At 42.1% G+C, this 26,563-nt stretch overlaps 1 protein-coding gene across 5 annotated transcripts in view; it reads left to right on the top strand.

The window, feature by feature from the left end:
• Positions 1 to 3,400: 3,400 nt before the first annotated feature.
• The window catches only part of LPP (LIM domain containing preferred translocation partner in lipoma), a 281,781-nt gene continuing 258,618 nt past the window's right edge, over positions 3,401 to 26,563 (top strand). For 2 of the 5 annotated variants that reach the window (XM_073675188.1, XM_073675185.1), the window contains exon 1: positions 3,402 to 3,658. The gene's annotated coding sequence lies outside the window, so the exon portion shown is untranslated. Of the gene's footprint in view, positions 3,659 to 3,763; positions 3,995 to 26,563 lie in introns of those variants that run through there. The other 3 variants (XM_073675189.1, XM_073675184.1, XM_073675186.1) reach the window with 3 other exon arrangements.

Raw genomic sequence — 26,563 nt, 5'->3', positions numbered from 1 at the left:
CATATCAATGGACAGCATCAAATACTTTATTTCTCATGTGGTGAAGCTGTTGGAGAAATTGAAATAATTTTGGGTGATTTTCTTTTAGTCCTGGTGGATTTTACATTAATTTTACTAACATGGACAAAGCTTAAAGAATTGGTGCAAAAATCAGATTTGCTTGTTTTTGCTCTTTTGAACCTTTTTATAGTAAAAAGTAAACGATCCTTTCAATAATCTTTAAAATGTTGAACGCTTGCCTTAAACTGCGCAATAAAAAAAAAAATTAGACAGGTTCTACTCCAATAGGGTACTGGAGTGTAACTGTGCAAAAATTTGGGAAAATTTCAGAGACGCAAATGATGAATTAAGTTAAAACATCTCATAAACTGAAACCACAACCATAATGCTGAACAAAACACCCTGAAAAAAACAGACAAAACCGAGTGAAATTAACTTTTTTTTAAAAAGGTACAACTTTAATAATGAATCAGGGGCAAATAAAAAAGCCACTATTAGGGTTTGCCTACACCAGTGTATAAATCGGACGAGTGCAATCCGATAAAAAATTGGATTGCATCCGGACCAACGTTATTCAATGAGGCAGTGCAGATCTGCGTATTGTTTCTCAGCTGTATTCGGCATGGTGATTTCACTCCGATATCGATACAGTGCGAGAACAAAATCACATGCCATACGGACCATCAGTAAGGCATCTGATTTGTACAGATACATTACAGTTCTGTAAGATAAGAAACTGTAACTAGTCCTGTAAATGAGTAATAGCTGCTGAGTATAGAAACGGATTGCACACGGCTGACAAGTGAGAATGAATTGGCCCACCTTTCTGGATGAGAATGGGACTGATTTTTTAGACGCTAGTGTGAGCGAGCACTCAGGCTAAGTTCACACAAACGTGTAAGAAATAGTCCGATTTTTTCTACAAAAAACGGACAATTTTTCATCTGTATTGTCATCCATATGGTATCTGTTTTTATACATAAGCAGTTCTCAAAATTTACAAGACCAAGTACAGTTCTCTATGTTAAAAATTGCAATGTATCTGTAAAAAGTAGATGCTTTACAGGTCATCCTCATGAAATCCGGGTTTCTTTTGCGCACCCATAGATGTGAGTCGCATCCGACAAACTGAAGAAACTAGTGCATGCTGCAATTTTTTTCATTACTTTCAATCTGTGAAAATAAAACGGTCGTCTGGACAGTTCTATTGAATAATATTGGTCAGTCCGGTCAGTTTTTTCATGGACATCATTCAGACTGAAAATAAGGTTGTGTGAACGTAAATTTAGAATAATTTCTAATCCAAAAAAGGCACAAAATCAATGATTAATGAGGCCTATAGCGCCAGATTTCCCCACAGAGTAGAGTTTACTGGGGGTCTCAGAAGGGGGAAATTTTGAGATCTACTTTTTGTTCAGCAACCATGTCAACCAGTAAAGACTGTCTGGTAGAGACCCCCCTCTAAGGGCTCGCTCACACTGGCGAATAGCATCCGATGACTGTCTCATGCAAGAGAATCGGATGCGATATGCAAATGACCTTCGGCTCAATCTCTGCTATGAGCGTGATCTGAGTGTCATCTTACTGTGATCCGAATCTCTCGCATGTGGATCACAGTTGCGGAGAACTTAATTTCTCCATTCTGTGAGTCGCCGTATGTCGGACTGCACTCTGACATCTGAGTGCAGTCCAAAGTTTTGCACGCAGCCATAGATTTGTATGGGTGTGCACCGTCTGAGTTACGCTCTGCCGACTCGGCATGAGAAAATAAATGCTAGTCAGCACTGCCCCATAGTGTAACACTGGGCCGATGAAACATCGGATAGCACTCGTCTGAGTTATACACTGGCTGCTCCCCACTGTGAGCGAGCCCTAAAGGGCTAATCTGGATTGTTTTCTGGAATAGTGGCTGCACTGATGGATTCTCTGACTGGATGCAGCTGCTGAACCAGGCAGGATAGGGATGAGGAAACCCTGTTCTCTCCAAGGGGTCGAGTCCAAGAGGTGGTGCCACATCTATCAGCCATTTATGCCATATCCTGTGTTTATTACATGATATTATTCAGCCTCTTATAATATTACACTCACATATTAAAATGCTGCTCCACTTTTTATATTTTTCCGCCATCCTCCTACTGGTGTGTACAGTACACTGGGCTATGGTGCTCAGCTCTGTAGCTTATTGCCAGGGGACATGGTAACTGCCACCGATCAATATGGATCACATACCGCTGACCCATCCAGGCCCTTTTAAACAGGACCGGCATCAGCAACCAGCGCACGCAGGTAAGTGCCGGGGCCCTGAGCAGGCGGGGGGCCTACTCGCCGTCTGGGACACCTATGGGGCCCGTGAACGGGGGGAGTACGGCCCAGCGGCCGCAAGTAGCCCCCCCCATTATATGGGGTCCATTATTCTTGGTGGAGCATTATGTGGGGCCCATTATTCTGTATGGAGCATTATATGGGGCCCATTGTTCTGTATGGAGCATTATGTGGGGTCCATTATTCTGTATGGAGCATTATATGGGGTCCATTATTCTGTATGGAGCATTATATGGGGTGCATTATTCTGTATGGAGCATTACGTGGGGTCCATTATTCTGTATGGAGCATTATATGGGGCCCATTATTCTGTATGGGGCCCATTATTCTGTATGGAGCATTATATGGGGTCCATTATACTGTATGGAGGACTATGTGGTGCCCATAATACTGTATGGAGGAGTATGTGGTGCCCATAATACTGTATGGAGTATGTGGTGCCCATAATACTGTATGGAGGATTATGTGGTGCCCATAATATTGTATGGAGGACTATGTGGGGTTATTATTCTGTATGCAGCAATATATGGGGCCCATAATACTGTATGGAGCATTATAAGGGGTCAGTATCCTGTATGGAGCATTATATGGTGCCCATAATACTGTATGGAGGACTATACTGTCCGGTCTGCACTGTGCGCTGTGAGGATTCGCCGGTTTCTGAGCTATTGTGGAATTTACAATAGATATCGCTCATGTAATGTAAGTGAAATCTTTGGCATTGTACTATATATATATATATTTCTCTGCGGTATCTCTGCATCATGAATCGTGGTATGTGTTAAAGGGGCCACTGAGACGCTTTCACCTGGGGCCCAGAAAAACCTGGAGCCGGCCCTACTTTTAAACCTTACTATGTATTTCCAGCTCCCTGACAACTCCTTGAATTCAGGGGTGTCAGTAATATGGAGACGGACCTATGTGACCACAGACGTGTGGTGTGACATGTGCTGGTAGCGTCATATGCGACCTATCACATCACTTCTCTCAGTTCTAAGCTCGTAGCTAGAAAACTAAAGTTGGACCCTGATTGGGAGCAGCTCCTGCGGCCATTGCGGTACTTGTGGGACTTTCCTGGTCACAGGACGTGTCAGCTCCCCCGCAGGCCTGTGACTATGCTGTGTGCACTCACGAGCGGGACGTGCACTGACTACAGCGATAAGACTGAGAGCACAGGGAGAAGGGTGGGAAGAGGGCGTGGTCTGGTCACATGACCAGGGAGAAGCCGGGGTCCCTTCCCTGTTTCCGGAAATCCAAGATGGTGACCAGCATGAAGTTTTTCTAGTAACCGGTCAACTTGGAAGTGACACTGCGCCAGCCACAGCCGGCACCTCAGGTAACAATGGCTGAGCCGCTCTGCTCGCCCCCTGCACAGCCGCGTCCTGTATGGCCGCTGCCCGCCGAGGAATGCGCTGCAGCGCCCGGAAGACAAGAGCTGATAGGTGGTGACGTTGTCACCCGGGGCAGAGCCCAACTCCAGCCTGAGGCGGCCGGCACACGTCCCGCTACTAGGGGCCCCGGATGTGCAGCGCCAGCCTATAGGGGCCGGCAGCACAGAGCACGGCCAAGTGCAGCAACCAATCACATGGCGACTTACAGTAAAAGCTCTCCTCTCATTGGCTGCCAGGTGTCTTCTCCACAAGTCAGAAATCCCCTGCGGTTTCCGGCAGAGGTACGTGTGATGGTGACATGTGGTGGCTCCAGCAGAAAACTGCTCAAAAGGAAACTCCCTAATACAGTGCACCTCCCCAGAGGGGTCCCCCAGGGGTGGTCTCCTCAACTAGGATAACCCATGTGAATTCTGTGTGGTGGAACTGAAAATCTGACCTCGATGCAGGGTGGTCCGTTCATCTGGGGCCTCGGGGTCATTCATATGCCACAGGTGCTATAGGTAGAGTGACAGTCAGGTCTGTTGTCATCTGTGAGGTAGGGGCATGATATAAGGCAGCATAAGGTTTGCCCCCCGGGAATAATGACACACTCTGGAGGACTTCACATGGCCATGTATGACCGTGCCCCCCATTCTTACAGGTGGTCAGTGAGTAATGAGACCTTTCCCCTGTGACGACCCGTCGTGGTGCCATCCCCAGGTCCCAGCAGTGGATGGTGGTAAGATTCAGCCGCTGATCCATTATCTGATACCGTTCACCTGCGATCTGGGCAGGACGGACAGCCATGATACAGAATCTGCTGTCTGACTGGGGCCATGTCTAGTGTGTCCTCAGTCAGAGGGTGCGCTGACCAGGAGATTGTCATATGGCACCAACATATTCCACAGTGCTGAGAGTGTGTAATTACTTACATCAGCCCTGGACTGCAGAGGGGCTCCATCTAACCTCCTATCTCTCTCACATAGCCTCAGGGGCATTATTATCCAATACCTGCATATAGTTATGTCTCAGGAGGAAACTTGCGAAAATTATGGAGAATGTACAATCTCCATGTAGACATTGTCTTTGTTGGGTATGAATCCAGGACCCCATGATTACAAAGCAGTAGTTACAGATACTGCCACCTAAGGCTACGTTCACACATTGTGTTTTTTTTTCATCAGATTATTTTTTATTGAGGAAATTTTACAATAATAGATGAAGGGGGAAAAAAGACAAAACAAAAAAAAAACGGCATATATCAAACAATATATATATATATATATAGAAAGGGAGGAATGAGAGGAAAAGTTAGGTAAGTGGGGAAGAAGGGGGAACCAGTGAAGGAAGGATATGTAAAGGGAAAGAGGATCAAAGGGTGATATATAGGTCACTAAGAATGCACTTTTACTTCAATTTTCAGCTTTCTTTTGATGCGTTCTTTTATGCAAATTTTCAGTTGCATTTTACAGCACCTGCAAAGTCTGAGATTTCATAAATCTCATGCACACATCTTGGTTTTTGTTTGATCAGAATTTTGTGCTTTGCATGTTTTTTTGCAGAATAGAGCATGTCACTTTCAGCGTCTTTTCACCCATTGGAAGTAATGGGTGGTGAAAAAAAGCTGAAAAAACGCCTAGTGTGAACATAGCTATCAGGTTTTGCTGCGTTAGCAAGTACAGCAGTATGAGAAACTCATTTATTTTTGTAATTTTAACATCTTGTCTTGGTCACCTGAGATGGCATTTTGGATAGTACAGTGTAATTAAATTAGTTTTGTGTAGAGTGTAAACATTCGCTGATCTAGGTGTGAGATTGAACAATACCTGTGGCCCACGGAGGTGTGAGATTGAACAATCCCTGAGCAGACTATAGTGTGAAAGTAAATGGTGTTCTACAAACTCAATGCACTGCCAGTGTCTTAGGTAAACTATTCCTGAACAATTCACCCCCCCCCCTTTCCCCCCGCTGTTAAATTTGTAATTCTGGTTAATATGGTTTCACATATGTCTTGCATTGGTTACCTGTGTTCATGCTTCTGTGGTGGAAGCAAAGCTCAACTTTGGGATACTGAAAAGTGCAGCAAAATCCTGAACAAATCTTGCTGGCAAGAGATCAGGTTTTGCTGCAGAAAAAAAAACGCTGAAAAAACTCAATGTGTGAACATAACCTAAAGCGTCCTGTTGTGATGTCATACATGAAAAAATGTGACTTCTGCTCTGATATCTCAGAGTAAAACACTATGGCCCCAGTTCATTAAAGGCAATCTGTCGGTAGGATCACCCTTCCTAAGCCGTCTGTATGGGCATGTTGGTCATAGGAAGGTGAATAACAGGATACCTTGATATCTGCTATCCAATGTCTTATTCCAGAATAAGGGGGCTGGTCTGGTCCCTGCTTCTTCTGCTCGTCGCTTTCTCTCTTGAGTGACCTCTCTTGCCAGCTCCTCAGTTCTCACCAGAGCCAGCGAGGAAGCGCACTGTCACTGTGCATTGAAAGTAATATCGCACAGTGACAAGACTATACTGAGCATATGTCGGAATTGACAACCAGCGCATGCTCAGTAGAGCTGAGACTAGCCAGCTCCTGGCACAGACATTACTTATGACCCGTTTCAAGGTGGGGACATAGGCAGCGACAGTGACTCGTTTGAGTATAACAGCATGTACTGGGGATTCTCAAATGAAATATCAAAATGGAGGCAGATAAAAATATAAAGCTGGTAGAGAGGGAGCGATAAGGACTTTTTAATTAAAGTATATTAGAAAATGAATTACGGTAGATCTTTACATTAAATAGACATTTAGGATTAAAATCTGTTACTTTCGGACCACCCTTTAAAGGGAATCTGTCACCCCCCCCTGGGTGATATCAAACCTCTACTATGACCATACAGGTGATAGAAATGTGAATCTATACCTACCTGTATGGCCCATAGTAGCAATCTGGTTGCTGTGTAATAGCTTTTTTATTAAATTATTTCTGCTAAGCTTCGCGTTCCCCAGGATCCTGTGATGTGCAGGGGAGGTGGGGTAAGTATGGAAATAGGGCTAGTGGTGGGCATTTCTTGGCGTCCGGGGAACGCAGAGCTTAGCAGAAATAATTTAATAAAAACGCTATTACACATCAACCAGACTGCTACTATGGGCCATACAGGTAGGTATAGAGTCACATTTCTATCACCTGTATGCCCATATTAGCAGTCTGAAAAATCCCAGGGGGGGTGACAGATTCCCTTTAAGATCTATGGGTGGACATAGATCTCCCCGAGAATCTGCCTTCAGAGCTCATTTTAAATGAAATGGGGTGTTACCAGTGTGAGATGTAGTTCAGGAGAGCAGAATGTCGGTCATTACATGTCTCACACTGGAAACGCCCCCTTTTATTTCAGTCAGAGACTCCTGATTTATTAAGAAGTGCACGCTACTTAATGAATTTAGAGCATCTTCCCAATGGCATACATTTCACCACAGATCTTACTGTTGTCATTAACTGGAGTAAGATTTCTGGTGTAAGCTATGCCATGTCTGGTCATGAATCTCATGGTCTGGAGTTGTCATGCCCCCGCATCCCACCCATTCTCTGCCCGTTTTGGTGCTGCTGGGAAAGAGTGGCGTGAAAACTGCCAAAAAGACAAGATTTTTGTGCAACTTCATGCTGCGCAAAAATGTGTCTTTACAAAGTGTTTTACGCTGGTGTAAACCGGTGAATGTGGGCCAATATGTGCACAGGTATTGGCCTATGAGCTTACAATCTATAAGCGGCTCAGTCACGTTGTACACAATCCTTTACAGCCACGTTCACCTGGTCATAGGTTTTATATAATTCTCCAACCACTGGAGTTCACTTATCGCACCATCACTGGAGTTGCTCCCACGTGGCTTCTTCTACATGCTGATGTGTTTTTTTTCGATAATACTTAAAATATTCACTTTTTCTATTGATTTAATGGCGCTTCCCTTTGATCCTTGTTATTAGAGGGGATCAGATAACTCGGGTCACTCATTTTCGCCTCGTCAACAAGTCCTCGTCTCTCTGTCCACTGGCACCATCCGACCTATAGTGACAGTTATAATGCTTCAGTCAGATCAGTGTTCATTCACATGGAGGCCGCGCTACAGAAACTGCAGACACTGACAGAAGACTGGACAACCCCTTTAAATGAGTGATTTTCCTTTTTTAAGCTGCCTTGATGGAAAGTTCTCACAGATATAGGACACATGCATACGGCATTGCTGTATTGAACTGCCGATGTGGAGGGGCGCTATATGTGCTACTGTCGATATAACACCCTTGAGATTTTTTGGTATAAAATTGGTATTAAATGAGTTCTCCAATGATAACGAGTTATCAAATTGCCTTTTTTCAGTGATCTAAGTACTTTTTTGGAAGTCAAAACAGAGAACGAGTAGTGGGGGAGGGGTTGGGCAGACTACAGCATTAGTGATGGGAAGCCATCTTTGTTTATAGGCATTTTTATTTTTAATATAAGCTTTTAAACCAGCCCCAATGTGCCCTATTAGCTAGTAAGGTGAACAGATTCTCTCGGGATCATTGTACATGTTCATGGAGTAGCAGTCAAGCAGAAGATATACAGACCCATTAGAAAAGTTACATTACCATAACTTGTCTTCACTGGAGAACCTGACCACGGGATAGGTGATAATTTAGTGACTGGTGGGGTCCGACCTCTGGTTCTCGCAGCAATTGGCACAATAAGACACTTCTATCCCCATTGGAATGAAGCAGCAGTGCACATGCTGGAGCACTGCTTTATCCATTCTCTATGGGGCTGGTGAGTCCTGCACTCTACTTTTCCCCGCAGCCACATAGAGAATAAATGGAGCAGTGGTCAAACATGTGCTGGTGTTCCTTTTTAAAGTAGTCCTGTTCTGCCAATAAGTGAAAAAGAAATCTGAATAAATATTCGCCTTCTCCGATCCCTCACAAGACCTGATCACATTCTTCGCTGCATTGTGCTTTCTGATCCGTCTTTGAAACACTGTAAATGTCCAGATATGGCCATTTGGGCAGTCACTGCTGTGGCCAGTTAGTGCCACTAACCAGCCACTTAATGTACATCATAAGGTAACTTTAGATATTGGGCAATGAGACGTTTTGAGAAGGGCTCTCTTCCCCGACCATGACACGTTTCTGTGTTGGGTGTGTTCTGCCAGGCTCTGCTCTGTACACATTACCGAGGGTTATGGTAGTGTTCCCAGCTGTTCTTTGCCAAGTACATTACATTGCTGCAATAAAAAAAAAAAAAAAAAAAAAAAAGATTGTGTTCATCCAACCAGATTTCACTCCGTGGTTTTGATGCTTTGTTCATGTAAAAGGGACATTACTGGGAGTAATATTTACATTGTAGTCTGCTCCACAGTTTTCCCATTTTTGGTGAGAAAGTGTTCAGCAAATCTTCAGAAATTTGGCCTTTATTTCTTGTATTCTTAGTATACGTCTACATAGTTGGGCAGCCACCAAGCGTCTGTGTCAGGAACAAGTAAAAATCTGTATACAGCCTTAAAGGTACAGTATATTTCAGTCTACAAAGACTATCACTTGGCCCCTAGAGAGAGAGTTGTAAAGTGTTGCGGATGCTATTTACACCTCCCTCTACGATCATCAGAAAGGGGCACTTATGTCCCCATTCTCCCAGGGCGGAATTACATACCACTTTAAATATGCCTTGATTGAGAGTCATGCTGCATACAGGACCAAGGATAACACGTTTTATTCCATCTTGTACTGCTGTGATAAGTGTCTTAGGTGTCACTAACCCTTCACCTCTGTAGTGTCCAATCAGGAGACCATTAGAGCTGTCACTCAGAGCAGAGGGGAGGGGTTAGGAAGCACTCACTGCAGAGCGCCAAAGACGCTTTACATAAAAGGACTGCCCCCTTGGGAAATCACAGCTCGAGGAGGATTACAACCTACAAGTAGCATAGGTATGTAAGGAACTCTGCACTCAAATTGCAGTGAAGGAAACATTCTTTTTAATGGCGATCCAAATAGGTAACGTTTTGGTCCTAATGTTGGACCTTTATCAGAACTGATTGCCTTGTAGTGTTTTCTTATATTCTGCCAAGTAGCAGCGCTACGGTGGATGCGACATACGTCGCTAAGGAATGGCACATCCACCATAGCGCTGCTACTTGGCAGAATATAAGAAAACACTACAAAGCAATCAGTTCTGATGAAGGTCCAACATTAGGACCAAAATATTACATATTTGGATTGCAATTAAAAAGAAGGTTTCCTTCACTGCAATTTGAGTACAGAGTTCCTTACTTGCTTGATAACTGGTTGGAACCGTACTTGAGCACCTCCTCTCCTAACCAGGGAGGTAAACTGTAGAGTATATCCGCATAGGCATGTTTAATCTGTCCATCCCCACCTACCTAGTGCTGACAGTCCTTATAATTTGGAATCCGAAAGACCAGAAGTTTTGCTCAGATAATAATAAAAATGCCGATTAATGTCTACACAAGTGTAATGAGAAAAGTCTTCTGCTTTAACTTGTTTCTGCTATAATTGTTATATTCCTTTGTATTTCCGTCTCCTTGTAATCCAGAATGTTGGATTATCGGTCAGCTGGCAGGTCTGTTTGGGAAAGATGAAAATAATTTCCTAATGTGCAGTTGTGTGCTGGTTCCTATTAGCTGTAATGCAGAGCAGTCTGTGAAGGTTCTCGGAGGCTCCTTGTGCATCTGGCTAACGGCTGCCAGAAGGAGAGCCCTGTCCATGAGGAATGTGCCTGTGTTTTTCTTTATGTTGGACCGCAGCATTCTTGCCATTTTTGTTAAACATGAAAGGAGGATTGTGATGTTGCAATACACGCTCCATCCTCTAAAAAAGTCCATGTTCTGTTGAGCATACCTTGTTTTAGTACTTTCATCGTCAAGTCGAAGCAAAAAGTGCGGCGTCCTGGAACTGTAAACTTGTCTTCACCAACTTCCTTGTCCTTTTTTTTTTTTTTCTTTGTCCTAGCTATCGGTGAATCTTCCACGTATTTAATTCCTGTCTTGCGCTTTCTCCTATCTCCAAATTATCATTTACGGTAAAGGTAGGCCTTATCTAAATGAGCATGCTTATCCGTTTCTAGACAGGACGGTGAAAACTCGAGTGGAGTAAGGGGAGACTGATAAAACAAGACCCAATGTATCAGAGCTATCACCTCATCTGTCACTACTTGCTCTAGAACATTAGGGCATCGTATTTTGTCTGGATAAATAGGTATAAAATGTAATCTGACAGTGTGTTCTGTCGGGAATCCTGATTTCTTTCTTCAGTAAACCTTTTGTCTGAGTTGTATAGCCATTTGTCAAAATTGAAGCTAATCATTCTCTCTTGTTATGTCCCTTCAGCAATGCCATTGTAAAGTCATAATGTTTAGAGGATTTAAAGGGAACCTGTCACATTGAACATGGTGTCCCAGCAATATCTTATAAAGGAGAAGGAGCTGATCAAAAGTGTGTGTATGTCTTGAGAAAAACTAAACACATTTGAATTATTTGGTTTTGTGTATTGCGACATAAGAAAAATCAAAATCTCCTTAGAAGGTCTTAAAATTAGGTAAGTGCAAACTCAAATGGAGAACAACATATGACAAATTACACTGTTTTTCTTTAACAAATACTGAACCATAATGCAGAATAAAAAAATAAGTGCACACCTTGAATCAATGGCTCGTAGAATCACCTGTAATAGCAATATTATGTCAACATTTTCTGATGACTTTAGGTCTGAAATCGTTCTGGAGTAAACTTGGCCCACTCTTCTTTACAACATTGCTTACAACATTGGGTTGTCCACTAGTATAGGTGTTATTGTTTTACTAGTAGAAACATGGGGATTCAGAAGGATTTTTTTCCGAGTAGTGGATAACCCCGTTTAAGTTTATTGAAATTTATGTACATTTGTTCATACACAGCTTTCTTAAAGCGCACCTGTCAGCAGAATTGTGCTCAGTAAACTACATACACTGTCAGGTGGGCGACGTTACACTGATTAAAATGATACCTTGGTAGATGAAATCCTTGCTGTGGTTCTTTTTTTAATTTTTATTTTCAGTTTTGAGTTAATGATATTCTCGTGCTTTGGGGCGGCCTTGGGGGGAGAAGAGGGGGCGCTCTGTCTCGTGCTTTGCTTATATTTTCACTTTCTGCGTTTGGGACAGGTCACTGTGCCTTCACTGACCTGCCTCCTATTTTAAATACTGCATATTTAATTCTGTCATTCAAATGAAGAATTTACATGGATCAAAATGGCCCCGCCGCCCGCGCATGCGCAGTAGCATCTAGCGCAGTAGCATCTCTTGGCAAGCGAAAGTGCGGCTGGCGGCCCCACATTGCTGCAGGCAAACTTTTTTTTTTTTTCCTCTCAAATATTGTATTGCAGCAATATGGGGAAGTAGTAAGGGTGTACTTAATTTTTCACACCATGCTTTCGCATTTTGGTTAATTATTTTAATCCCTGCTCATATTGTATTTTGGATTATAGTGGCTGGTTTTGAATAGTGCTTGACTGCTATCATACTCGTACAAGAAAGCCTGCCAGTCATTGCCCGAGACCAACCACTGGACATCCAAGACCAAATTGAGCATGATTTTAATCCGATAGAGCATAATTTATTAATTTTTTTTTGTAGAAAACTATATATTAATCTGATCACCTCCTATGGCGATTCTCTGGACAGGGTCTGTGACAGGCTGTGTGATGTGCACTGTACTCCCTGACTTCCCGCTCACATAGAGCGCACTTTGCTTCATCCCGGCCTCGTCTCTCTGTGCACTGCGCTGCAGGGTTCTATTGCGCAGGCTCCGAGAAGTGACAGTGACTCCTCGGCGCCTGCGCAAAAGAAACCTGCGGCGCAGTGCACAGATAGACGGGGCTGGGATGAAGCAAAGCGCGCTGTATGTGAGCGGCGCTTTGAGCATGCCCAGGAAGTCAGGGAGCACAGTGCATGTCACAGTGCCCTGTAATGTGCAGGGTGGGGGGGGGGGGGGGATATGATAATTAAGCATATAGGCGGGGAATAATAAGCACATAGGCTCGGATTGCTCGGCATCCGCTGGACGCCAATCCTGTACAAAATAGAATTGATTAAAGCGCTTTTCCTGCAATCAAACCTCTACTCTGGACCATACTGGTATGTATAGATTTACTTTTCTATACCCTGTATTCCCATAGTAGAGGTCTGATATCTCCCAGGGGGTGACACATTCGCTTTAAAACGGAATACTTCATGGTTATACTTCTGGGTATATAGCACTCTTCTTATTTGAAGGGCCTTACTTTGGACATTACTAGTTAGTTACTGATGGGAGCCATGATACCAGTAGTACGACGTGTGAATAATGATGCTTCTCATTGGCTGCCCCGGTCATGTGCCTGTTGCTTGTAAATGATGATTGGAGGACCTGTCTGACCTTCTGTACTGGATTGCTGTGGAAAGAGAGGGTATATATATATATATATATATATATATATATATATATATATATATATATATATATATATATATATATATATTTTTATCACATTTTTTTTATTTTACTTTTGGTTAATCCTTTTGACCCCTAATGCCCAATGAAGGGTATACCCATCATAAAGTGGGCTCGGGGTGTATGGAGCATGCTGAGAGGCAGTTGCCAGCTAAATTAAATAGCTGCTATCTGTGTCTAATAGCTGAAACTAGAGCGGCGCTCCACTCCATAACCTGCTGTAAACTATTTAGATGTCGTTATCAGTCTCTGGCAGCAGCATTTATTAAATTGCACAGTTGCCACCGGTGCTGGTGCACATTGGCTTCCATTGACGCAATGTGACTGTGAGGAACTGATGGGTTACCATTGCAGCCGGAGGGCCTGCTGAAGCCCAATTTGCTGCTGTTTTGGTCCTCCTGTGTAATGCAGTAGTATGCTGAGCCTAACAGACCATGAGTTTTAATATAAAATGCAATTCCGTGTCTACCTCTTGCTCCACCTCCCTTCTCCTCTCTCCATAGAACTTTCTGAGCACCAAGTCTCATCTCTCTCAGAAATGTCAAAATCTATTCACTGGAGACCGGTTTTTAGCTGTAACTTGAGAGACCCAACTTACACTCAAGACTTGCATCCCCAAGCACAGTGCTGAATGTTGGATGGAGCGCTGTGAAGCACGCCTCCACTGGAATTTGCAGCAATGTTAATGTTTTCAGTGGTGTGATAAATCGCGCAGATCCATCTGGTAGTCTGATGTATGAGTCTGGGTTTGGTGAATGCCAGGATAAAGTTGCCAACATGTCTGCATTGTGCCAACTGTAATGTTATGTGGAGGAGGGATAATGCTATGGGGTTGTTTTTCAGGTTCCTTAGTTCCTGTGAAGGGAAGTCTTATTGTTTCAGCATACCAAGACATGTTGGACAATTTAATGGCCCCAACTTTGTGGGAACAGTTTAGGGAAGGCCCCTTTCTATGAAAACATGTCTATGCTGCAGTGAAATATCCATAAAGGCACAATTCTGGCTTTATGGGAGTACTTGACTAGCCACGGGAAGCCCTGACCTCAAATTGATCGAACACCTTTGTGATTAATTAAAACTGTGATTGAGAGTTGGGCCCTGAAGTCCAACATCAGCGGCTGATATAGACGGGTGTCAAAATCTTGGAGAAAGCCTTCCCAGGTGAGTTGTAGCTCTTTTAGCTGTAAAGGGCAGACAAACTCCATGTTAATACCTGTGTATTTAGGTGACATAATGAAATCTGTAGGTGTCAATACTTTTGTCCATATAGTGTATGTTGGGACTTATTTACATGGCTGTATTACAACTTGTTTGATAACGAGACTCGTAGATATTCATGTGGCTTGGTACACTGTTGTATAGGCTCCTTGTGTATCCCTCAGCCGTCTGCATGAGCCGATATGCTGATTGTTTTTAGATGCCTAATGTCAGTTACTGTATTAATTTTTAATTCTCAAAGGAGTTGTCTGAGCTTGTGAGAAAAGTCTGCGTAACTTTGTCTGCAGACTGTTGAAAGATGCGTATGCCGTCATGATTCCCCGGTATTCCCGGTGCAGGCGGACGGTCACAGGACCACGTGTATCTGTTTTGCATACTTGTGATCATGTGCCGACTAGAAATGTTCAGCTTCTCTCAAAAGTGAATTGAGAGAAGCTGGATGAGACTAGTTGTCCTATGGCCGCACATAGACAGTCTTATGATCACATCGGGATTCCTGGGGAATCATGACAGTGTGTGTATTGCACATGGTCACATAGAATGACTGCAGACGTTTGTCCTGAGACTGAACAACCCTTGTAATTTTCCTGCCGGTATTAGACCCGAGGAATGTAAGTGGAAAGCTTTAAGAAATTATCATTTTAAACCTTTTCTGCTACTACTTCTTCTTTTTCTTACTGTGCTGTAATGTTACATTGGTTTGGCTGCACTTTGGATGGTAAAACTGAAGTAACCAGAGGTAAGCCAGGCGTGAGGGAATACCTGCTTTGAAAACAGCGTGGTCATGGGAGGCCAATTGCTTTCAGTGGAATCCCTGGATGCTAATAATGTGCTAATAGGCATCTAGAGAAATGTTAGTAGTTCTGCACCTCAAACACAAGGGTAGAAAACTTTTCCACAGCACCTCGCAAATGGACTATAAATAATTATCTCCGGCTATCCGAAGAGGATTGGGTTTTATCTCATGTTCATCTTATAAGGGCATTGGAGTTTATTGACCTCACGTAAACTTTTTGTTTTTTGTTATTTTTCCCATGATACTACATGGATGGAATAGATTCTGTATTATCAGCTTTCTTTCTGTTGTTACATTACTTCTATTTCAACATCATAAAGAAAGATTTCTAAGGCCTTGTTTCGATCTATCCAGGCATCCGCCTTTCTTGTCCTCCAACGAGGCAGTGAACACCACAGGGATACTGATGCAAGAACGTCTCCCTTAGTTTGCTGTGGGATCATTCGTGTTTATCTGACGCATCAGTCGGACTCTTCGAACAGCCGGTTCCGAAAACTCTACGTGTTGGATTTTTCAGTCCAGCCACCATTTTTGCATTAGAAACTAGATTGTATTGTGAATTTCAAGTAATGGTTGGCATCTTTTTGTAAAATTCTGCAGTATGGGGCATATAATGGGGGGGTTTGTGATGTAAACTATGTGAAAAATGTGCAACTTGTGAATATGGCCTTTATAATGACAATACTTGGCTGAATGCGGCTTATACCTGATATGTGAAGCATATTGTGAAACAGTCACATATTTGGTGATGGCTGAAGTATTTTGCGAGACTAATGTAATTTTTTTCTTCCACCCCCTTTCTTTCTCCTTTTTCCTAATTTGGTTTTGGCATAGCTGGTCTCTGCAATGTACCAGCCTGACCTTTATGACTCGATGAACAATTTCCGTTTAACCAGTTCTGTGTTCTTACAAAATGCAGATGGTTAAAAATAAAAAGTGCCTTAGCTGGTATATCTCCGAACATCTGCTTGTATCCAGCGCACGTTTCCTTCCCAGTATCGTTGACTTTTATGTTATTTGTGGTAGTTTTGTACTAATTTTAGTGGTGGGATGCTTCATGGGCATATTCTCTGTACAATATATTTTCTTCATGACATACCCTAGTGACACTTAATCACAGGGATGATTTTTTAGCTGACACTGACTAGATCTTTTTCTGGGCAAACTGTTTTTATCAGGTGCAGGATACATATTATAGACCAAGTGAGCAGCGGGCTATAGCTGTATCTAAACTCCTACCTTCAGTTGTATGCCGCATCTGGCTTCTGTTTATCTGTTTTGGAAAGGAGTGATGGAGAACGCCAGCCATCGGTAAGAGGCCATGCTGTATGGTTTATCATTACAGGCAATGTTCTGTGGGAAATATATGCAAATTAGTGACCTTCATACTGGAGGAAAGCGCTCACTTAGAGGTTATTCAGGATTTTTTACTTTACTATGGGCCTAAAAACTACCACAGCGCCGGCTCAGAGCTGTCACCTACTGCTCATACCTGTGATTCAGCTGTTCCATGTCAGCAGAGCAGCTCTTCTTCTTCCAGGCTGCTCTGTCGAAAGGGCGCGACTGCTGGCGTCCTGCTGATAGACAGCCAGCTTCCCATAGTTAGGCAGTGGGGAACTGGCTGTCAATCATCATGACAGCGGCAGTCACGCCCCATCACCAGAGCAGAGCGTTAAAAATGCTACTGCTCTGTTCGCTGGTGCCGCTGAATAACCGGTCTATCACAGCTCTATTCTGGCAGAGATTAGCACCAGGCAGTTAGCAACCACCTGCCTGTTAGTGCTTGGGCACATTGTAAAAGGAAAAAAAAATTCCCAGATAACCCCTTTAAATCTTACCCAGCTAAACTGTATCTGTACCCCAAGGTTCTGCATGAGTCCTGGTAATGCCTTACCATGAATACTTGGGTAGAAAATGATCTTCCTATTCGGGCCCTATTGCTAAATTCTAGGTTGGGTTAAAAATCCTGAGGAATGTAGGCATTAAAAAAACGAACCTGCAAATGATGTGTATGACAGTTATTAATGGGGTGGTGGAGGGTAATGTTGATATACCTTAACAGGATCCTTAGCTGTGGTCAGAAGTTCTTGTATTATTATTATTTTTTTTTTTTTTAATAACTTTCTCAAATGCCTTGTGCTTTGTCACTTGGGTGCTTTTTTTTTTTTTATTTTGAAATTTTTTTCCCTAGCCTTTACTTTTTAAGTCTTGAAAAACTCAACATGAATGTCCATAAAAACTAAACAAACAACCCTTTGTGTTTTTAAGATGCATTTTAAAACTCCTTTATGTGAAGGTCAATTGGACTGTTTAAACCCTTATGCGCAACTTGATGTTCATGTATGTCACCATTGGGGTGTGTGGAACAAGTTAAGAAGTCTGTGATAGACTTCTTAACTTGTTCCACACACCCCAACTGCTCTATACCCAGCAGTTGTCAACCATGTTATACTGCAGCTCTGCATTGGTGCAATGCAGTGGTGTACTGGCAACATGGTGATGTTTAGTTTCATGTAAAAGTTTGGGCACCCCTGGTCAAAATTACTTGTATTGTGATCAGTTCAGCAAGTTGACGATGAAATTATCTCTAAAAGGCCTAAAGTTAAAGATGACACATTCCCTTTGTATTTTGAGCAAAAAAAATACATACATGATCATTTTTTACATTTTAAAAATTACAAAAAGGAAAATGGGCCAATGCAAAAGTTTGGGCAACCTTGGAGATTTGTGTGCTCAGATAACTTTGACCACGGTTTCAGACCTTAATTAGCCTGTTTAGGATTATGGCTTGTTCACTATCATCTTTATGAAAGGCTAGGTGATGCAAATTTCCCAGCTTTATAAAATCCCATCCTCCTCTAACCTTGTGCCAAAAAACAGCAACCATGGGTTCTTCTAAGCAGCTGCCTAGCAATCTGCAAATGAAAATGGTGGAGGCCCACAAAGCAGGAGAAGGCTATTAAGAAGATAGCAAAGCATTTTCAAGTTGCCCTTTCCTCAGTTCGAAATGTAATTAAGAAATTGCATTTAACAGGAACAGTGGAGGTTAAGATGAGGTCTGGAAGACCAAGCAAAATTTCAGTGAGAGCTACTCGTAGGATTGCTAGAGAGGCAAATTAGAATCCCTGCTTGACTGCAAAAGACCTTCCGAAAGATTTAGCAGACTCTGATGTTGTGTGGTACATTGTTCTACTGTTCAGAGACACCTGCACAAATCTGGCCTTCATGGTACAGTCATCAGAAGAAAACCTTTCCTGCGTCCTCACCATAAAATGCATCGTCAGAAGTATGCAAAAGAACATCTAAACAAGCCTGATGCATTTTGGAAACAAGTCCTGTGACCCGATTAGGTTAAAATAGAACTCTTTGGCCACACTGATCAGATGTATGGTATGTGTGGAGAGAAAAAAGTGCACAGAATTTCAGGAAAAGAACATCTTGTCATGGGGGTGGATCAGTCATGCTTTGGGGTTGTGTTGTAGCCAATGGCAAGGGGAAAATTTCACGTGTAGAGGGAAGAATGGATTCAATGAAATGTCAACAAATTCTTGATGCAAACATAACACCATCTGTATAAAAAGCTGAGGTTGAATAGAGGATGGTTTCTACAAATGTGTGTTTAGAATCATTACACATCAAAATCCAAAATAGACTACCTCAAAAGGCTCAAGCTGAAGGTTTTACAATGGCCCTCAAAGTCCCCTGATCTGAACATCATTGAAAATTTGTGGCTAGGCATCAAATTAGCAATGCATTCAAGACAACCCAGGAATCTCATAGAACGGGAAGAATTTTCCAAGGAAGAATGGATGAAAATTCCTCAAACAAGAACTGAAAGACTCTTGACTCGCTACGTCAAGCAATAACAAGCTCGGAACATAGCACAGGTGAGGGGAAGATGGAGAGCAAAATTTCTCCATCGTGTGAGTCCCATGATTTCCATGCTCCCACAGATTTGAATTGTGAGTGACATCCGATTTGCGCGGCAAATCGCAGCATCCAGCAATTTTATTTCTTTTTCTCAAGCCAAATCTGTATGAGACAAAAAAACACTGATCAGCACTCTTCATAGAAGAACTATTGGTCCAAGTGCTAACCGATAAAACATAAGATGGCACTCATCCGATGTATACGTTTATGTGAGCGAGCCCATACCAGGTAGCTGGCGTCTGTATTACATAGCCGGAATCTACCTGCTGCAGCAAGTTTGCTCTGATCACTGCAGTTTAACCATCTAAATTCTGCTGTTCCGCGATCATGTGCAACTGATGGGTTACCGTGACATCCAACGTCCTGCTGAAGGCTCGCTTAACTACCATGGTCGTCCTGTGAAGCTTAGCCACAAGATCACCTTCATAAGTAAATCACAATGTTACTATATACTGCAGTACTTACTGTGGTATTTCAGTGTATAGTATAACCAAATGATTGCAACATAATTGGTATTGTCGTGTTCATTACTTTAAACATTACATTAAACTCTGAAAATGTTCTCCAAAATGATATCCATAAAAGTAAAGGTGTCAGGGCACAAAATTCAAGTATCCATACAGCTCCATTGGTGAAAGTTCCATGTTTGTGCATGTGTGCAATTTTATATTTATTAGTCATGGATCTTGAAACAAGGAGAGGAAAAATACATTAAAGGATTAATATATCCCTTCCCAATGGGCCGACTCCCACATAAAAACCTTTAGAAATGGAAAAGGTGATGCGAATGTTTTCTACCCCCCATCCTTCTTTCCTGAGGTGATGGGTAATTGAGGGAGAATTACAGTGGGTACAATACTGAGTTGTCTCTTTGTCGACCATATTGAAGCTCCTGTTGGTCACAGTGATGAAGGAGCGCTGTTTTCTGTAATAACTATACGTTTTGCTTCTCACTTCTGCTCTCCAGACTACCAGATATCTAGCAGGTCACGCAGAAATCACCTTTTCAGTATTTATTAGTATGTTTGCTGCTATGGTTTATTAAAACTTGCTAACCAAACCCGTAATTTGCTGACAAAGTTGCTCTGTTGTGATCATTACTTTATGGAAATGGGGTTGTAAATTGCTTGTTTGGACAGTGATTGCTGGCTGCTGTGTGGGATTTCTCATTGTATCCTGTGGAGACTCTGTGCCTTTCTCCTCTCGGGTATAATTTCATGAAACTTACACACTGTTGGCTTCAATTTTGCAGCCATTTCTTTTAGGTTTCCCCACTTGATGCTGCATCTGATATTTGCATTTTTATAGCTGTATATTTCCTGGTTGCTTCTGGATCTTTCAGTTTGTCATTCCTCTTCTTTTAAGATTTCTTAGATGAACATATCAGTCCTATAATTTTCCATATTTTTACAAATGAAACCCAATTTACACGTCCGATTTTCACGTGTGTTCGATATGTTTTTCCCAGATAAACGCATTCTCGTTTTTTTTTCTTCATGGGAGAAACTGTTCTGGTTGACAATTCCACTAATCTGAAAAACTGAGACCTGTTTGATTTTCGCATGATTTGTGGATGAAATGCATCCTTTCAAATGAACAGATCAGCAAAAAAGACAACGCATGAATGCAATCCGAATTGTTACAGTATGCTGTACGTTTTTACTGCCTGTTTGATAGGAGAGACCTAGTAAACCTCAGTCAGATTTTATCTCGTGAGAAAACTGACGCAAGGATGGTAAAAATGTACATGCATGAAATTGTATCCAGTGCAATGATGAAAACATGTACCTCCATATGTTAGATATGTGAAGAATTACATTAATAGCAGAGGACCTTTCACTTTTTATAAGCTTTGTACCCCCTTCAATTGGTGGCACTCCACAGGTTCTGAAACAGTTTTTTTCTTTTTTGCCCCTTCATTACAACGTTATGCCGTGCGGTGAAAAAAAAGATGCGAATGTTTCCTTCAAGCAGATGGGGAACTTCTCTGGGGGTTTGCTTTCTCCTCTGATACTTACCAATCAAAACATGGCTGCGCCCACGGAAGTTTTTTGGGGCACATCCAGTTGGCTGGTTGACAGGAAAATTTGTACTGGGGAATAATTTTGAAACGGAGGGGCACATAAGAAAAATAAATCAGTGGAGCACAACTAATTGGGGGTACACTGCTTACCTTAGAATGATCCAGTGATGGCTCCTCTTTAATAAATCAGTACCTTTCATATGTCCTATTGGGACGTAACTGAGGTGGGTCATACACTTGGACCCCAAGCACGTGTTATCTATAGCTGAGAGCCCTAATAGCTGGTTTGGCAACTATGAAGTAGCTGCAGAAAAGAGTAAATGTTTAAGGCTGCGTTCACACAGGGCCTAAACGGAGCAGAAAAATTCTGCACTGACTCCACAGAATAATCCACCTGAGCTGCTTGTGGATTTTGCTGCAAATTTGCAATGGACGTCACTGAATGCGCTGCACAGTGTGACACCCACAGCCTATGTAGTAGATATGCCGAAGATTTAGGCCACGTTCACACCTTCAATATTTGGTCAGTATTTTACATCAGTATTTGTAAGCTAATATCAGGAGTGGGTGATAAATACAGAAGTGGTGACGTGTTTCTATTATACCTTTCCTATGATTGTTCCACTCCTGGTTTTGGCTTAAAAATACTGATGTAAAATGGTGAACGTGTGAACGTCGCCTTAAACTCCGCATTGCAGATCATCTGTTCACGTAATGAGTGGGCGAGATTAAGTAAACTTTTGTTCACTTTGCTTCTACTGTAATATGCTGTAGGTTTTCGAGATGGAAAATCCACAATTTATGTAACCAGTGTACACACACCCTAATGATTTTCACACTGCTTTCCATGACCCAAGGTTGTACTGGATGCCCCTGCAAAAAGAAAACACAATCGTGTAACCATATACTGGTCAAACTGGAAGCAAAGGTCCACCCTTGGCCGATGTCTGTATCAGGAGCATCCCAGTGCACATGGCCACTCTACACAGGGGACGGTGGGAAAAGAGCCTAACCTGCATCAGGTACACCAAGGGACCCATGTAATCCTCTAGTTGGCTATTTTTTGTAAATGCGTGTAGTTATGAGACGGCCCGTTGTACCTTCTGATAACACTGACCATTTAGTCGTAGTTGACAAAACGTTGAGGTTATTGACCGTGTGATTTAGCTGTGCTTTTCTTCGGCTGTATCAACACGTGTATATTTCTTCAGGTTGTGACATGGGCTCTTGGTTACACAAACCGTTCCTCTATTCCCCACGCATTCTGGACTTTAATGGCACCCAGCAGTTTGGTTCAGACTTTCATGTCTAGAACGTTTGTCGTGGGAAAGCCTCTCAGACATGGGAAATTGTTCAGCTATTTTATATATGGGACACAGCCTTTATTTCTCAGTGTTTGGCTTTTCTACCCCAAATGTTACACTGCATACTTAAAATTCTTGTCATATTTAAGATTTGGCTTTATTCATGAAGTTTAGTAATCCCATGAGCAGTTTGTGAGGCGCTGCCTTGGTGGTAGCTGAATGCTGGGCCGGGTCCATAGACTGGAGAGCGGTGTATAATGCGAGTACATGGCAGAGAAACGCTCTGTCTGGTCCTAAACGTAACATGCTGATGACTTTAGACAACTTGACCACTTTTCTCTTTGACCTTTTGTGCGTTTTTTTTTGTCTTGGTGATTGACATAAAACATTTGTTACTATCAAACATCGGCACAACATAACGTGCTCTGTGGGATGAGTCTCGTATTGTGGTTTAGATTTTGTCCTTTAGTTCAATTTTGCTTTTTTTTTTTGCCACGTTTTCTCGAAAGGCTTTCAGCCAGGTAATATTCCTGCCAATACCTTCTCCGGTCTCCACTATGCTGCACCCCTTTGTCGAGCAAGTAAAAAAAAAAAAAAAAAGTGCCTACACTCCATACTAAATGTGGTGCACAGCATGTAGTTTTCTTTTGGGGCAAAATGAGCCGTAATCATAGCACATTCAGCTTAGTGAATCTGTTGGGCCTCATGCACATGTATAACAGCTCCGTTATGTATAGAGTCATAATGAGGTTGTGCATTGAGCCTTCTCTGTACTTCTGTGCACCCCTAAGTTCATGTGCAGGTGGCATGTTACATTGGACCTTGTATTAGAGCGTTCTCAGTGCCATTTGTGTTGGCCAAGAAATGCATGAATAAAAGCATCACTGTGCTTGGTGTCAACTGCAGCTTTCTTGTATCTGATCCCTCCATGATTCCAGTCCTAGTCCTGGAAAAAGCAACTCTCTTAGGGTCTCTATACATGACCTGGTTTGCAGCATTAAATGACTGCGATCCATAAATACTTACCGATCGTTCTTGATGCATAGTGAACACTTTGCAGTAGATAGTTCTGGCGCATAGACTGCCCTTGTTCTTGGCAGCAAGCGTCCCATTTCCGCAGGATGATGTGCTGCCGAGAGTGATGATTGGTGCCAACACGCAATCATTTCACCCAGTGAGCCCGTTTTGCTCCTTCGGGTGATCGGCAGCCGATTACACGGCACGACTAACGTGAAAGGAGCGTTCCTATAAGGGCTCGATCACGATAATCTTTTACTGTAAATGCACCTTAACGTTTTGCCACCTTCTGTTTTAGGTCTGTGAGGCATTACACAAATAACGGATGGCAGTCCGATAAATTATTCTTTTCAATGCACAGTTAATTTAATAATTTCTGTTTTCTTTTAATAATTCTCAATGTGTTGAAAGATTTACAGCAAGCCAGGGTGTATAGCATGCAGATGCCAGGTCCACAACAAATATGTTGGAGCCCAGACAACTGTTCGGACTTGTCTCTGTGGCGAGGCATTCCAGTTTTCGTAGCTTTCACTGTTCTGCTTGCGGCCTCTGGGTGTATAGTGTTGTTATAACTTGGGGAGATGTTTGGTCTGTTGCTTATCTCACTACACAAATATGATTGTGGTGATTGCATTGATAATGTAAAAAAAAAATGTATTGAATGGGATGCACCATGCTTTCAATCCAAAGTGTGCTCTGAAAACCATGCTTAGTTACCTAATAAAGTTTAATAAAAACCTCCATGCAGGGCTCTAGATGGAGAACTTTTTGAGCAAGCAAAATTCACTTTTTTTTCTTGAACAACCATTTCAAGCTTTAAGCCCTGTTACAGACATACAGATTTAAAGTAGCACTCCAGGATTTTGTTTTTTTATTCGTGCTGTGTATTATGGTTCACCCCCACTCCATTGCATTCATACATTTAATCCAGGGATGTCAAACTCAAACACACAGAGGGCCAAAATGAGAAACTTGGACAAAGTCGCGGGCCAACCAGTATACAGTATAATGGGCCTCACATAGTCCTCCTTACACAATAATGGGCCCCACATAGTCCCTCATACAGGGGAATGGGCCCCACGTAGTCCCCTGTACAGAGCAATCTAAGGTTTAATATACAGGTGCATCTCAGTAAATTAGAATATCCTCAAAAATGTAATTTATTTCAGTTCAATACAAAAAGTGAAACTCATTATATAGAGTCATTACAAACAAAGTTATCTATTTCAAGTGTTTATTTCTGTTAATGTTGATGATTATGGCTTACAGACAATAAAAACACAAGAGTTATTAACTCTCAGTAAATTAGAATAATTAACAAAAAACACCTGCAAAGGCTTCTTACGCGTTTAAAACGGTCCCTTAGTCTGTTTCAGTAGGTTCCACAAACATGGGGAAGACTGCTGATTTGACAGATGTCCAGAAGGCAGTCATTGACACACTTAAGTAAATGCAAAGTAAATTTTGCATTTCATTTGGAAATCAAGGTCCCAGAGTCTGGAGGAAGAGTGGAGAGGCACACAATCCAAGCTGCTTGAGGTCTAGTGTAAAGTTTCCACAATCAGTGATGGTTTGGGGAGCCATGTCATCTGCTGGTGTAGGTCCACTGTGTTTTATCAAGACCAAAGTCAGCGCAGCCGTCTACCAGGAAATTTTAGAGCACTTCATGCTTCCCTCTGCCGACAAGCTTTTTGGAGATGGAAATGTCATTCTCCAGCAGGACTTGGCACCTGTCCACACTGCCAAAAGTACCAATACCTGGTTTACACACAACAGTATCACTTTGCTTGATTGGACAGTAAACTCGCCTGACCTTAACCCCATAGAGAATCTATGGGGTATTGTCAAGAGGAAGATGAGAGACACCAGACCCAACAATGCAGACGAGCTGAAGGCTGCCATCAAAGCAACCTGGGCTTCCATAACACCTCAGCAGTGCCACAGGCTGATCGCCTCCATGCCACGCCGCATTGATGCAGTAATTGATGCAAAAGGAGCCCCGACCAAGTATTGAGTGCATTTACTGAACATACATTTCAGATTTTAAAAACCCTTTTCAAGCTGTTATAAAGTATTCTAATTTACTGAGATAATGACTTTTGTGTTTTCATTGGCTGTAAGCCATAATCATCAACAATAACCGAAATAAACACTTGAAATAGATCACTCTGTTTGTAATGACTCTATATACTATATGAGTTTCACTTTTTGTATTGAAGAACTGAAATAAATTTACTTGTTGACAATATTCTAATTTAGTGAGATGCACCTGTATATTCTTCTTTGTTTCACATGTTTCTTTACTCTTGTGTCCATTCATTGTTTTACTGCTTTCAGTCCAAATCTACAATGTGCACATTCTAATTTCTAATAAGATCAAGGAAAACTATTGCATGAATGGATGTCATAACTTTTAATCGGTACTGTATGTTAGAAAGTAAACCGAAAAAAAGTGAACTGGAGTATAAGTTGGTATGCATTCAATATAGAAGCATGTTCACATTAGCCATTACACAGGCTAAACCTAAGACCGAAACGAAATAAACATATGCTTGTAAAGAGCCATGGAATAAATGGCATAATAATAATAAATAATAAGAATACCATGCTGTAAGTAAATAAGTAAAAGCAATAGTGCATATAAATAGCATTGATGAAAAAAAGCATAAAGGCCATCCCACCTGCTTCAAGGTGTACCCAAATTGGGTACCATGCGCCATAATGACGTCCTGTGTGAACAAGGGCTGAGCAGGACCGGGAACATGGACACACAGGAAAACTATTGCATGAACTGATGTCCAAACTTTTCAACGATACTGAATGTTAGAAAGCGTAAGACACGACACACTAAAGGGAGTTTTTTTCTGCAGGATGGGATCAGACATTTGTAGTCCATTACCATGGAGACACAGACACAACAACGGGATATTATTAATATGGCTATTTGCAAAGTTGCTTAAGGGGATATCTAGGACTATTAGATTAATGACCTATCTATTCCAGTGAATTGGAGATAAACTGCAGTGTTCTGCTCCATTTATTGCTTAGACCTATCTGTTCCCAGTGCAGATATTGAC

The sequence above is a fragment of the Phyllobates terribilis genome, unplaced genomic scaffold (genome assembly GCF_046119375.1).
Source record: "Phyllobates terribilis strain yellow unplaced genomic scaffold, ASM4611937v1 Scaffold_3__8_contigs__length_932513732, whole genome shotgun sequence".
Classification (NCBI taxonomy): domain Eukaryota; kingdom Metazoa; phylum Chordata; class Amphibia; order Anura; family Dendrobatidae; genus Phyllobates; species Phyllobates terribilis.
Note: the sequence above shows the minus strand (reverse complement) of the source record. Positions and strands in the feature narration are given on the sequence as shown.